The following is a 13,433-nucleotide window of genomic DNA, read 5'->3' on the forward strand; positions in this document are numbered from 1 at the left end:
GCCTCAAGCCCTCTGAAATTCCTGCCTTCAGCCCCACCTGCTCTGATCAGTGTCCAACCAGAAATCAGCCCCTGATGCAGGTCTAGGAAGGACCACAAGGCATAATGAGCGCATTCTGATTTGTGATTGCAGCTAAAATGAGAGTATTATGGGCTGTCAAGCCTTGTTAATTTTCTCAGGATGCTGAAGAAAGGAGAGAAGTGAGGTCAGAGTTCTCAAAAGTCTCTGAGGAAATGGGAGCACAACATCCTCTGTGGTCCCTGCTAGTGCAGTCCAGGACTGCATTCCTGGATCATGAGCTCCAACAGTCCAGCTTGAATGGCACCAGCTGACATCTTCTCCACTGATGAGCCCTTCAACACTTTACTTCAATATTCAGTGTCTGGATTCACATAATGATGATGGCCAGAATTGTCTGGGACTTACACTGAGCCCTAAAAGATGCAATCATCTCCCTTAATGTAGTCATCCAATTTCAGCTCAAACCTTTCTCCTCAACCTGCCAGTCAAAGAGAGCCCCTGCACTTCCATCCAGAAGGATCACATCCAGAAGAATCATGTTGGAGTGGGAACATGCCCATGGCATTGATTTTCTCCCTCCCACAATGCACTTGCTCAGATCCTCTGATCCAACTAAATTTAACAAATGCTTCAGGGCACAACTGGTGCCAGCAAAAGAGGCCCATCAGCTATAAATGTTCTTGGGAATTCACACTCCTGCTTGTTCACTAATTGCACAGCTGGATCCAACCCAGAGATGTTTCCACCACAACTCAGAGAGCCAGTAAAGCACATGCCTGATGTTTTTCCAACTGGATTTTGGATGCGTGGTCCAAGACTTCCAAAGACACAGTGGGGAAAGAAAAGTCTGCCTGATTTTGGTACCAGCAATCCCTGGTTTTATCAGGGAATGAGCATGATGAGGAAAAGGGGGAGAGGGAGATGGATTGTCTGGTTGGAGCCAGGGTCAGGAGCATCCATAGCTGGACATGCTCCTCTCCCATCTTCACACTCTGACAGCAGCACAATCTGCCTCGTGAATCTGACACAACTCTGTTCCAAGCTGTTCCTTCACATGGATTCATCTTCAGCCCTCAGTTTTCAGTCCCTTACCTTTGTCCATAGGTGCTTACATCACCAGAGACAGGATAAATTCCCTGCTTATAGGACTGCAAATGTGAGTATCAGGTGAATTAGTAAACTGGCTCTATATGTGCTAACTAATCAAACATATACCGAGGTCTTAGAAAGGCAACATCATGCTGAAGACTCCAAGATGTCACCTGAACTGTTTTCTTTTGGCAAAATTCCTTAAAACTGAAGATTTCTTCTCCACAGAATGAGAATGTCAGTGATGTTAGAAAAAGGAAAATCTAAGGATCCACTCAATGGACTGTAATGAAGAGGAGCCAAGTGCAATCACTGTGATTGCACAAACTCCATCTTTGCCTCCTCAGAAAAAGCACTTAGAGATGAAAATATCCACAAGGATACATATTTTTATCTATGGAGCAAAGCACAGCTCTACACAGAGAGCCACAAAACAAACAGAGCATTGAATCCCTACCTGAGAATGCAACACCACACCCAACTGCAAGCTCATGACTTTGCTGCCAAAATTGTTTCATGTTCTGTTGTCTTTGCAGAGGAGGAAGGTGGGAATGGTGTTGCTAGAGCAGTACAGACTGTGCTCCCAGAAAATCCATGCAACAGTGAATGGAGAGCAGGAATGAAAGGAAAACCCATAAAATATTGTGCTCATAGGGGTCTTAGTCTTGCCCCAAAAGTGTAAAAGGGGCCTGCAATGAGTATGAGGGAGGACTTCTCAGAACAGTCACCTTCCAGCAGCAAAGGGACACAAACCTCTGCTGAAAGATATTTTTTAAACCATAAGAAAGACCATAAAAACTGCAGCAGGGGAATGCTGCAAGAGGCGTGCAAGAAAAAGAATTTGTACAGTCTCAGGGTACATTTTGTCTGCTTTAGACCTTTCCAAAAAGGAGAACAAGACATTAATCTAATTTATTCAGCCAGTTATATGAGGTTTATGCCTTCTTCATATCACCAGCCTGGCATAAAGCAACTCGAAGTGCGCAGGTAAATCAATCCCATAATTTCCATTTTAGCTTTAACAAGTGATTTTACTGTTTCTAGGTGCTAAACATGTGTATCTGATGACTGCAATAGACATTATGCAGCGATGCATCCTGAATAGATACATGAATATTAAAGGTTGCTCTGTTCTGACAGCTCACTCTGGAGTTTGCCTTATGCTGGCTGAGACTTTCAGCTCTTCTTACATGTAACTTGCATATCACTGTAAGCTCCCTCCCTCCTTTTGACAGGGTGCCCTTGCAGATGGTAATTTCCTTAGGAGGGAAGAGGAGACTCACAATTCAACTCAGATTGGGTAAACTATGGCAAGACATTTTTGCAGAACATAAAAATGTATCACCCGATCTAAAGTTGAGGCCTTATTCTTGTGGTATGTTGTGAAAAATATGGGTGAATGTTATGATGTCTTCTTGGCCACAGGAGTGTGAGACTGGTACCAAGGAAGCTGAAATCAGGGGTATTCAGGAGTCCAGCACAGAGAGATACCATTGGCGGAGAAAATGCAATACAGTGAGAGAAAAGAATTTGCTGTGGTGTTCTCTAGGCAATATCATAATACTCAGAGTGGGTGGAATAGCCAAAGCAAGTAACTCAATGAAATGAACTATAAAATAGCATTAATTTTATCTGCACACAGTTACATCAACACTCCTCAAACAGTGGACTCATCTGACTCCAGACTGCAAGAAAATTCCACTTGGATCTCATGTCTGGCATTTTTTGTCTTCCACATTCCTTTAGAGAGCATCTCCTCCTTATTATTCTGCCAGTTCTCCTGGGAATCACTGCACCCCCAGTCCACCACAGTGCTTCATGGGCAGTACAGCCTGCAAACCACAGCTGTCTTCCCTCCACAGATCTCCAAACAACACATTGTTCTTTGATTCAAGTTATAAATGCTTCCAGTCTACTTCACATGAAGGTGTATACAGGGACATAAAGTCAGCACCACACAAGGCACAGCTGCACACGGTGAGATAAAGCCCTGCTCTTATTTTACCACCAAGTCTGAGCATAGATGGATGTATTTAATAAATTAATGAACTAGAAGAGATGAGAGGGAAGACAGAGGAGAGCCCAACCTCTGCCAGCTCATTTCTCATCCATCACACAGACAAATTGTCCTAAGTGCAGATTCATCCAGAGCCCCCCTCTCCAGCACTTCCTCCAACCATCCTGGCAGCAAATCTGCTCTCCACACTACAGTTAAATCCTGGATCCTTTTAGAGGAGTGCAGAGACATGGAAACAGGTACAGATGAACATGGGCTGCTGCCTGCCCTGCTTTCCCTGCTGAAGGAGGCAAAGGTCCTCTCCATCCTAAGTGCTGGATTTGTCCCTATGGCAGCATGGTGGGGGCGTGTGATCCCTGTCACTCTGCCACCACACCAGAAACCCTCCCTCCTGCTCAATCCAAGGGGATAGAAAGCTCCCAGGCAACTCTAAGAGAGATTTGCTCGTGGTAGTACCAGGCACTCACCTTCTTTACCCTGGGGGAATTTTCAGTCTTTTCAGGCAAAGCCACCAGTACAAAATTCCCAAGATGAGCCCCACGGTGTATTTAAAATTTTGGTTCTCAGTAACGTGCAAGAAATGCAGCCTATCTTCCCTGAGCTCATGACACTGTCTCTCTAGAGATGAGCATGAATTTCCTGAGATATTATGAGTAAATCCATTAATTGTTTCAGAAGCTGGAATTAATTAAAATACAGCCCTTAAAAGAAACTTAGCGTCTGCATGTGCTCTCTTTGTTCTGGATGATCTTAGGAGTGAAATAACAGACTCACAGATTTTCCATGTAATGAACCTTAATTGGAATCTTTTACATTAGAAGAAAACCTGTAATTAAGGCAGGTTATTAATGATTATATACCTAATTATAACAACTAGATAAGCTATCATTAGACTCAAGCTAACTTTTCTGGGAGGGTCTGAGATAGGAGAGGTAACCCAGGAGTGATCACAGAGTGAGCTCTGCAGTCACAGCTCTGCTGCAGAGGGGAGCAGGCTGCAGAGATCACTGCTGGCTGATGTGCAGCACAGCTGGGGCTGTGGGAGCATCCTGCAGTGCTGCTCCTCACCCTGGGTACCTCTGGATTCCCTCTTTGCCTGGACATGTGGTGCTCCCCACCATGATTTTGGTAGCTGCAGCTCAAACCCTCCCCAAGCTCTCTTCAGGGGAGTTTTTAGGCTGGTATTGAAACCCCTGCAATTCCCATGGACGCACAAGTGGCCCAGGGAGTGTCACTTGGTGTTTTCCACTTGGTTTGTTTCTGTTGAGTCACTCGTTTAACAAAGCTTGGTGATCTCTTTGTGGAGGTTGGCATCCCTCATTTGTGCTCTGCTGAGAGGAGAGGTCAGGACAGGTCACAGGGATCCTCCCCAGAGGAAGCCACAGGAAGCTCAAAGATGGGAATGAATTTATGAAAACTTCTCTGGAAACAGAGTCACAATGAGGCAGCTCTGCAACAGCACTTGGAGGGCACAGTGGAACCAGTGCTTTGTGATGGTCCAGGGAAAGAGAAAATCTCTGTATGGCTTCCCTGGAACTAAAGCAAACAACCAAACCCTGAACTTAAAATTCAGAGCACGTAAATTCTTCAGTAGTGGCAGAATTTAAAACTCTTATTCCCTTCAGGGGATTTTCTTCATTTTAAACACAAGAAAACAAATTTAGCAAAAACTTTTCAATTAAATCTTACGACAGATCCCCAAACCTCAGAGCACCTGTCTGATTTTCCATTTAATAGTGGCAGTGAACAAAGCACTCACAAGAAGAATGACCAAATAGCAGATTACAAGACACATTTCTGAGTAGGTGTCCTGGGCCATGGCAGAGGTGCAGAGGAGATACTGCAGCTACATCCTGATCAAGAGTCCTCAGCATACTGGAACCTCATATCACTTCAGGCTGAATTATGGCTAAGTGTGGGCAACTGTTAATCTCTTTGGGAGCTCCTTTTTTGGTCAGTACTTCATGAAAACAGTAGCAAATTTTTTTTAAGCTGAGTTTTGAAGTTTGCATCCCTAACTCAGGTTACAGAGTCCCTGTGTGGTGCAGTTCAGTTTCAGGGTTCACTCTGTTGTATTTACAACCAACCAGATGGAGAGAGCCTTGCTTCACTGGGATAAAGCTCTGTCCTTTTTCTGGATGGACACTTCTCCCCCTCTGCCTCACACTCCACTTCCCAATTCAAGAAAAGCACCAGGAGGGGATGATCAAGAGATTCCCTTAAAAACAGGCCCCTAAAACTTCAATGAGGGCACACCCTGAAAGGGCTTTTGCAAGGTAAATTGGCCTCAGGTCCCTTGGTCTCCAGTACTAAAGAGCTGCGAAACTTAAAGAAAAATCATTTTTCCCTCAGGAAAAACAGGGTAGGCTGCTCTGTGTTGAAACAGCAGCACTGTGGGCTTAAACAAACACCCAGCCAGCAGCAGCACACTCACCAAACAGTATTTTACCCTGTCTCTCTGTGTTGTGTAAATCTGCCACACATTTCCAACAGGCCTCAGCAAACACCTTGGTTAAATGGATGGGAAAAGCCACACATCACTCGATGTGCTTTGCTCCTGGCTTGCAGGACCTCTTTTCTGCCAAAACAGAGCATCATTTTCTACAGCAGCTCTAGTGCACAAGACAGCCTGCAGGTTTCTATGACAGCTGCAGACACTGTTACAGGCTCAGCCATAAAGCACACAGCCCTAGGCTGTGCAGTCAGGGTTAGCCAGGGTACAAAAATGCTTTTTTCCTGGCTAGCAAACAGCAGAAAAGCTCTCCCTGTAACAGCCTGTCTCCCTGGCCACGTGTGGCCACAGGGGCTGCAGGCTGAGCCCCAGAACCCAAAGCAGGTGAAGTCAGTAGCTGCCTTCACAGCCAGATTACACCCAGGGGGATTCTATCAAAGTCCAGGTCTGTGTCTCCCCAGTGCAGAACACTCTGCTGTGGTTTTTCTCATCCTTCTTGGCCTCTTTAGTTCACCTGGGCTCCTGCAGTGTCGGAGCGGAGAGGGAGACAGCAAGGGACAAAAACGTGAGCTGCCTCTACAGACACCAACATTCAGATCTCAATCAGGAGCTGGATGAAATAAATTTGAAGCACTTCACTGGCACTTGACCTCAGCCCACAGTGGGTGAGGATGTGCCTCCAGGATGTGCTGAGGGAGGGTTTCAGCAGGAGAGATGCTCTCTGTGTTTGTCTGTCTGTATCAGCTTCCCTCACATCCCATTTTCACAGGCACGTCTCTGGTGCATAAACACAACCCCTAAACCTCAGAGATAAAGCTTCCCTTCTCAGGTGCTTTCATCATTCCCAATCCCTTTAGGAAAAAGCATGAAGGATTCATTTTACCCATCAATTTGGATTACATTCTCCTTTTATCAGCATCTTTTCCTTAACAACTTTGGCCACTCGCTTTGCAGGTCTGCTCAGGTACTGAGTTTGCCTCACTGAAAACTTCAAAACATTGTTAAGAGGAAGGAAAAAATCACCAGTTACGTGTGCTGGACTATTGCAAGGGAGTCATCAATTATGCAGGTTTTGGAATATGTTAAGCTACCCACGGCTGTTTGATAGCTGGGTGATATGATTTATGGGAACAGCCAAGATTCAATTACTGATTTCCCATAAATTATCTATACAGCCCTTTCATCCTATGCCAGGTTATGAAGGGCTCTGATGAACAGAGGGGACCAAAGACGGGGTTCTCTGACCATGAAATGAACTGGGATTTTCAAAGAGAAATCAAAAGGAAAGAAACAACAAGTGAAGTAGCACCTGTGGGAGGTGTCAGACTTCAGATTCATGAAATTGGACTGTCATTTCCAGGCAGGAGCAGGAACATTTAGTACAGATGCACTGATCAAGCCAGTCTTCAGACTATCTGTCTATTTGTCCTTGACTTCTTATCATGTGCTGTGGGAGAGGCAGATATGGCTGCAAGGAAATAGCAGTTCTTGCTGCATCTTACAAACCTGTAAATATTATTGGCAGGAATCATTTAGTAAGTGCCTGGGAAATTTTAGGTACAAGAACTGACTTTAGCAAGGGTTTTTTTCAGAATAGAGAAAGCAGAACTGGCCCTTAGGAATAACAACACCAATTTAAGAGAGGCTGGCATTGCAGAGGAGTGAAACAACTGTCAATCTTGTATGAGGCAATACTGACCATAAAATCCCAGCATATCCTGGGTTTAGGAAGCATCTGGGAATCTCACCCAGAAGCTGCAAATGAAATGTGAGCAGAGGGGGAAGGATCTGCAGGAGCAAACCTTTTTGTCACCCCACCAAGCCAATGGTCCTGGCCAGGGCTCTTTCCTCTCAGCTACTCAAGGACATCACAATGCTGCTGTTTACATTTATTTTCCCTTTGACTTTTCCAGTCAGCCTGAAAGGCAGCAAGCCCAGTCTCTGTTATCACCACTCTCATTTCAAATCTGAGGTTTATAACCTGGTCTGTGGCAGCTGAAAGGACAAAACTGCCTAATTAGAGATTAAACACACCATCCAGAGGAGAGGAAAACAATCCTTCCACCACACTCTGAAGGATTGAAAGAGGAAATAAAGGCAGACAAAAGAAAAGCCAAACAGGAGACTCTGTAGGACTTCTCTGTGCTCTTGGGGGTTATAAGCAATAATCTTTGCCTCCCTCTATAGCTACAGGAGAAACACACAGCTCTCAAGATCAGTACAACTGCACACAAAGCCTGGACTCCTGGGTGGGGCACACTGTTGCATTCCCTAAATTCAGATGCTTGAATTCTCCCTATTCCCACCATTGACTTTTCTCCCACCAAAGAAAAGTCACACTAATTCTTATCAGGTATACACTGTACCTAACAGGTTATGGACAGGGAAGGAAGCAGAGCACTGAAAAATATCTTTCATAGGGACTTCAAGTTTTCTAGCTCTCTTCTTATTTCCTCTGGATTTGCCTCTTTTCCCCTTTTTTTAAATTTTGTACCACTCTGTGCCACCCCCTCCCATTCTCACAAGTGAGTGGGAGGAGAAGGCTGAAACAAGCAGAGTTGTTTGTCTGCTTGTTTTAAAATAACAGAGTGAAAATTAACGTGGTTCCTTCTTTGTGAAGCAAAAGCTCAGTCTGGGGCACTGCTATAATGGAGCAGCTGAGGGAAATGGATTCTATTAGCCTGGTTACAATCCCTTTACTTAGGGCTGGCTATTACAGACGTCTCCCCTTAATTGTGCAACCTCCTCTACACACAAATAACAGGTGAGGCCCTAATGATGGGTTGTTCCATGCCAGAGCACTCAGCTGGCAAAGTGACTCTCACAGAAAATTGTCTCTGCTCACCTGAGCAAACCCTGCAAGGTGCTCAGGGAACCGGGCTGCTGCTCTACACCAGTGATGCAGCAGCCACTGCAGGGATTGCTCTTGGCACTGCAATGGGAGCATCCCATCAGCATCCACACCAGTGAGGAACAAACCTGCCCCAAAAGAGGCTCTGCTCTCTGCAAAGGTCACAGAAGTTGGCAAACTCTCATCTGGACTCCAGCAGCTTCATCACCACGGGGCCCATGGGGTACAAGCTGCAGCGAGACTTTTGAGCAGTGGTTGGAGTCACAGCTCTGGGATATAGCAAAGAGAGGCTGGTTCCTCAACCTCTGTAGGTTTTGGATAAAATTTCTCCACAGGCATTGTCCTGAGGAGCTTTTTACTGACTGAGGAGACTCTAGCCAGCACACCACAATGATTAAGAAAGGTCCAGGATTTGCTGATCCAGCTCCCCAGGTCTCTCAGGGGAACAGCACATAGCAGTGGAGCCCTTCCTTGGGGTGACCAGTCCATGGACTGCATGAATCTCCCTTACTTGCCAGCCCTTTGTTTTCTTCCTGTAAATGTCTGAAATGATTAATTTAAGATTTAAAGACCAAAGTTACTGTAGTGTGCCCAAAATAATAAACGTCAGAGATTTTCAATTCCCCTAAATGCAGAAGTGCTGGATCCCGTTTCTGGAATGCGTCACACAGAACCATTACCCCATTCATTACCACAAGGTCAGCACATTCTCTGGTGCCTCTTCATGACTGCACAATTCAAGCACTGCCTCTGCTGTGGGCAGGCTCCAGTTGTGGATGGACAGACAGACTCTGGCTACCCAAAATTATCAGTGCTGGGCTTTGGGGATAAGCATGTGTGGGTAGGACAGGAGAGGAGGACAAGGGAGAATAAGCTGCCTGTGTAATGAGCCTAAACAACAAACAAAAAACCTCACTGCTCTGGGGAGATGTGCAAAAAAACCTGAACTCCACCAAAGAATAGCTCTATAAACAGAAAATGAAAGATTTCTTTCATCAACAAAAGATTTCAAGAAATAGGAGGAAGGGAACAGTGGGAAACAAAATAGCAGGGAAAACTGAAAAAGAGAGTTCAGGCCAGGTCTAGTCCCCATCTGTTCACACCTCCCACCATCACAGCCCACATCTGCTGCCAGTTATACCATGGTGGGCTCTTTATGTGAAAAAAGATTTGAGCTCCTTCCTCAAATCTACCACAGCCCCTCCCACAAGGAAGAATTTGCTGGACAAAGGTGGGAAGGAGATGGGGAGAGGCACAGTCTCACCCCGAGCCCCAGATACTGCTCCAGACCCTTCCCAGGTTTGGGGTGCATCAATCCAGTGAACCAGTCCATGCCATCCTCTCCACTTCTGTCCAAGCTTTGTCTGCTTCTGTCTGATCCCATTGCTGCAAAGATTCTCAAGACCTTTATGTGATTCCCCAGGCTCCACCTTCAATATTGACCTCAAATATGTAAAATGCCCACTCTCTACTCCTGCCCTTGCTTCTCCCAGTTTCTCTGAGCCTTCCTCTGCCTGCTTTTCATTTTCAAAGATTCTAGAGGTAATATTTTATTGTAATGGGTTTTATTATGATGATGTACAACACCCTTAAGTGCTTTGGTGAAGGAAGAAAGAAAGGTTGTGCTATAAATAAAACTCTCATCTGCAGTCAGAGGCACACAGGTGATGGATGTGTGGGGGTGACTGCACACATGTCCCCACAGGCCAGCCCTGTTCTGGGTGGGAGCTGCTCTGGAAGGAGCCAGGGTCACAGGGAAAAGGAGGCATTTGGCAGAGGCTTCCTTCCACAAGGAGTGAGCCAGCTGCTCTGGGAGCCAACAAGCGAGCAGGGAGAACCAGCCACAAACAAACTGACTGCTTGTGTTGCCTTTTCTGCTGTGGATCAACACAAATCTTTCTGTTTCTGTGGCATCTTTGAGTCTGGGTTAATTGACTCCTGTCCCCCATCCTGCCTATTCAAACTGGTCAACACAGAGGCTGGAATCATTCCCCAATGTAACATCCCTCAATATGTCTCAGCTGTGTTGTTTTGTTTTGTTGTTGTTGTTTTGGGGTTTTTTGTTATTGTTTTTTTTTTTTTAATAGGGTTAACTGGTTTAAGAGATGGAATAAATTCCTACAGCAGGAGAAGGAGAGAACATAGAAAGTTTCCAACTCCTGAAATCATTCTCCTTTGAGCTACACTATGAATGAAGGGAGCCAGGGGAAGATGATGACATGGAGAAGAAACAAAACAAAGGAAAGCAAAAATAGATATGTAATAAAGAAAAAAGGCACAGAGAAGAACAGAGGAGGGGGGTTATCTATCCTGCAGCTTTACAGGCAGTATTAGCATCTTGTTGCCTAATGAGCCATAGAGGTAATAGACACACCATGAAAATAAAAGTGGGAGGGAAAGGCAAGCATCAATAACACAGAAAAACAACCACAGAGGCTGCTGCTAAGCAAATGTCACTCCTCTCACCTTCTCTGAGCCTTCCCAGCCTGCTGCCCTGCTCCCTTCCCAGATGTTTGTTCTCTCTCTTCTGGCACTTTATCTCTGCAACCATTTGGTTTTCATTATGTCCTAGGGTTTTTAGCTGGCAACAGCCAAGGGGCAGGATTCAAGAACAGCTCCCAGGGGTGCTTTGCAAGTATTGGCATCTCCTCGTGGTGCAGAAAGATGGTCTGGACTCACTAAAGCTAAGGAGGGACCAGAGTGCAAGGACACAGTGATGTCACCTCTCAGTGTGCCACAGGTTGGATTTCATGGTCAGGAAAAGCAAAAAGAGCCAGCCAGGCCTGCCAGCTTGGCTCAGCACAGCTGGGTTTGGTGAGACAACCCTCTGCTCTGAAAAGCCTCTGCTTGTTCACAGGAGCACAACCAAAGCTCACAGAACAGCATCCACCATCCTTGGCAGCTATTTTACTGGCACAGCTCTTAGGCAGGGAGCTGGGGCAATGACAGTAGTGACAGCCAGTGACAGAGGAATGTCACTGCCCCATCTCCTCACCGAGAAACCTCTGCCAGCAACTTGGACATTAAATGCAGCTGATTCTCACTTAAACTACCTTTGTTTTCTTTTTGGACACAAAAGAATATGCCCTAGCCTGTTTCTCCCCCTTCCCTATTTATTTTTCCTTTTTCAACTCATCAGTCCCTCCCTTCTCCTGTCTCCTTTTTCATGCACAGCTCCTGCAGCTGCCTTCAAGGTTTATTCCTTCCCTGCAGGATTATTTGGAAGTTTGCTTGTGCAGGGCGAAGAGCATTTCTGTAATAAAGCCTCAGCCACATTCCATTAGTGTCATTTCCATCTGCAGAAGTGAAGTGTCAGCTAATAAAAGGTAGCACAGACCCCTTGGGCAAGATAAAAATGAGAGAGCAAGAGAGGGAAGGGAGATCTACCATCAGAGATGTAGAAATGATAAATGTCTTTCCAGAAGCAGCAGCACCTGGAATGGGAAGAAGGGAGCACTGGGGGACGGGGAGGGGAAACAAAGAAGGGGGGAATATTATCTCTGCTAAGAAAGGTTTGTTTTTGGAAGGTCTCATAAACTCAAAAATGACCTTCTGCCCATCTTCTCTGTACAGTCAGGGCAATATCCAGCCTGGCTGCACCTCTGCAGAGAGAGGATAATGTGCAATTATTGCACATTACTGTTTGTGCAAATATGTGCAAATTATTGTTTGTGAGCAGAGTGGCCTGGGGGAGCCATGGGAGCTGCACAGCAGGGCCCAGCAAGGCAGGGCCCAGCAAGGCAGGGCCCAGCAAAGTGGAGCCCAGCAAAGTGGAGCCCAGCAAGGCAGGGCCCAGCAAGGCAGGGCCCAGCAAAGTGGAGCCCAGCAAGGCAGGGCCCAGCAAGGCAGGGCCCGGCAAGGCAGGGCTCAGCAAAGTGGAGCCCAGCAAGGCAGGGCCCGGCAAGGCAGGGCCTGGCAAGGCAGGGCTCAGCAAGGCAGGGCCCAGCAAGGCAGGTTTCAGCAAGGCAGGGCCCAGCAAAGTGGAGCCCAGCAAGGCAGGGCCCAGCACAGCACAAACCACACTCAGGCCATGTGCAGGTGGCTCTGCTGAGCCCTGTCCCTCCAGAGGGATGACAGCAGACTGGGTGTCACTGGCTGTGTCTGAGCTGTGAGACCCAAAGGCATTTCTGAGACAACTTTGTCTGTCTCAGCCTTTCCCTGACCCCGTCCAGCAGGCTCCCCCACCCAGATGATGTCAGGACAAGCCTGCAGGGTCCATCACAGGGTGCACTCCCCTGCAGCTCAGGGGCACATTTATGACCCATTTGGTCCCTGTCTGCTCCCATTAATCAGGAGGGAGGTGACTGAAACGCTGCTGTGGCCTCAGTGCTGCCCACCAGTCCCCACCAGCCCCACGTGCTGTGCTGCACAGCAGGCACATCACCTCTCTCTCCAGAGCACCCTTCCCTCTGGACAAGGACAGAAAGGCTCAAATGCCACAAGAGAAAAAAAAAAAAATAAAAAATTCAGTTAAAAGGGCCCTTTTATTTTCCCCACAACTAGAATTTATCTCCCTGAGCTCAGATTATCTTTCTCTGGACTAAGGATCCAACTCTGGAGAAGTCTCAGTTCTCTGCTGATTTTATCCATGACATTCAAGATTTCCAGGACCAAATTAATTACAACTCAGTGCAAACAGCTCCCAGCTCCATTAGAGAAGCACAACCATAAAAGAGCATCTCTGATCAGATTTATGCCAATGTGGCAGCTCTTAATGCCCTAATCATGTTAGCACAGGCAAACATCATGCCATGAAAGGTGTCAGGTGTGCCCTAGCCCAGAGTTTCCAGCTCCCCAGCTGGTAGAGAATGACAACCTTCAGGCTTTTCCATTTCCCTGAGGAATATGATCAGCCCAGACTAAGCCCAAAGGTTGTGTCCATGAGATCTGTGGGAGCAGTGATGTGCACCTCAGCCACAGGTGTTTCTTCTAAAATATTCAATACACATGTACAGTTTTCCTCCCAGTAATGGCCAAACCCTTCTTCATTTCTGCCCTCAGAA

Source organism: Melozone crissalis, unplaced genomic scaffold (assembly GCF_028551555.1).
Source record: "Melozone crissalis strain CALT ecotype California unplaced genomic scaffold, PUWL_Pcris_2 ptg000061l_1, whole genome shotgun sequence".
In the NCBI taxonomy this organism is placed as follows: Eukaryota; Metazoa; Chordata; class Aves; order Passeriformes; family Passerellidae; genus Melozone; species Melozone crissalis.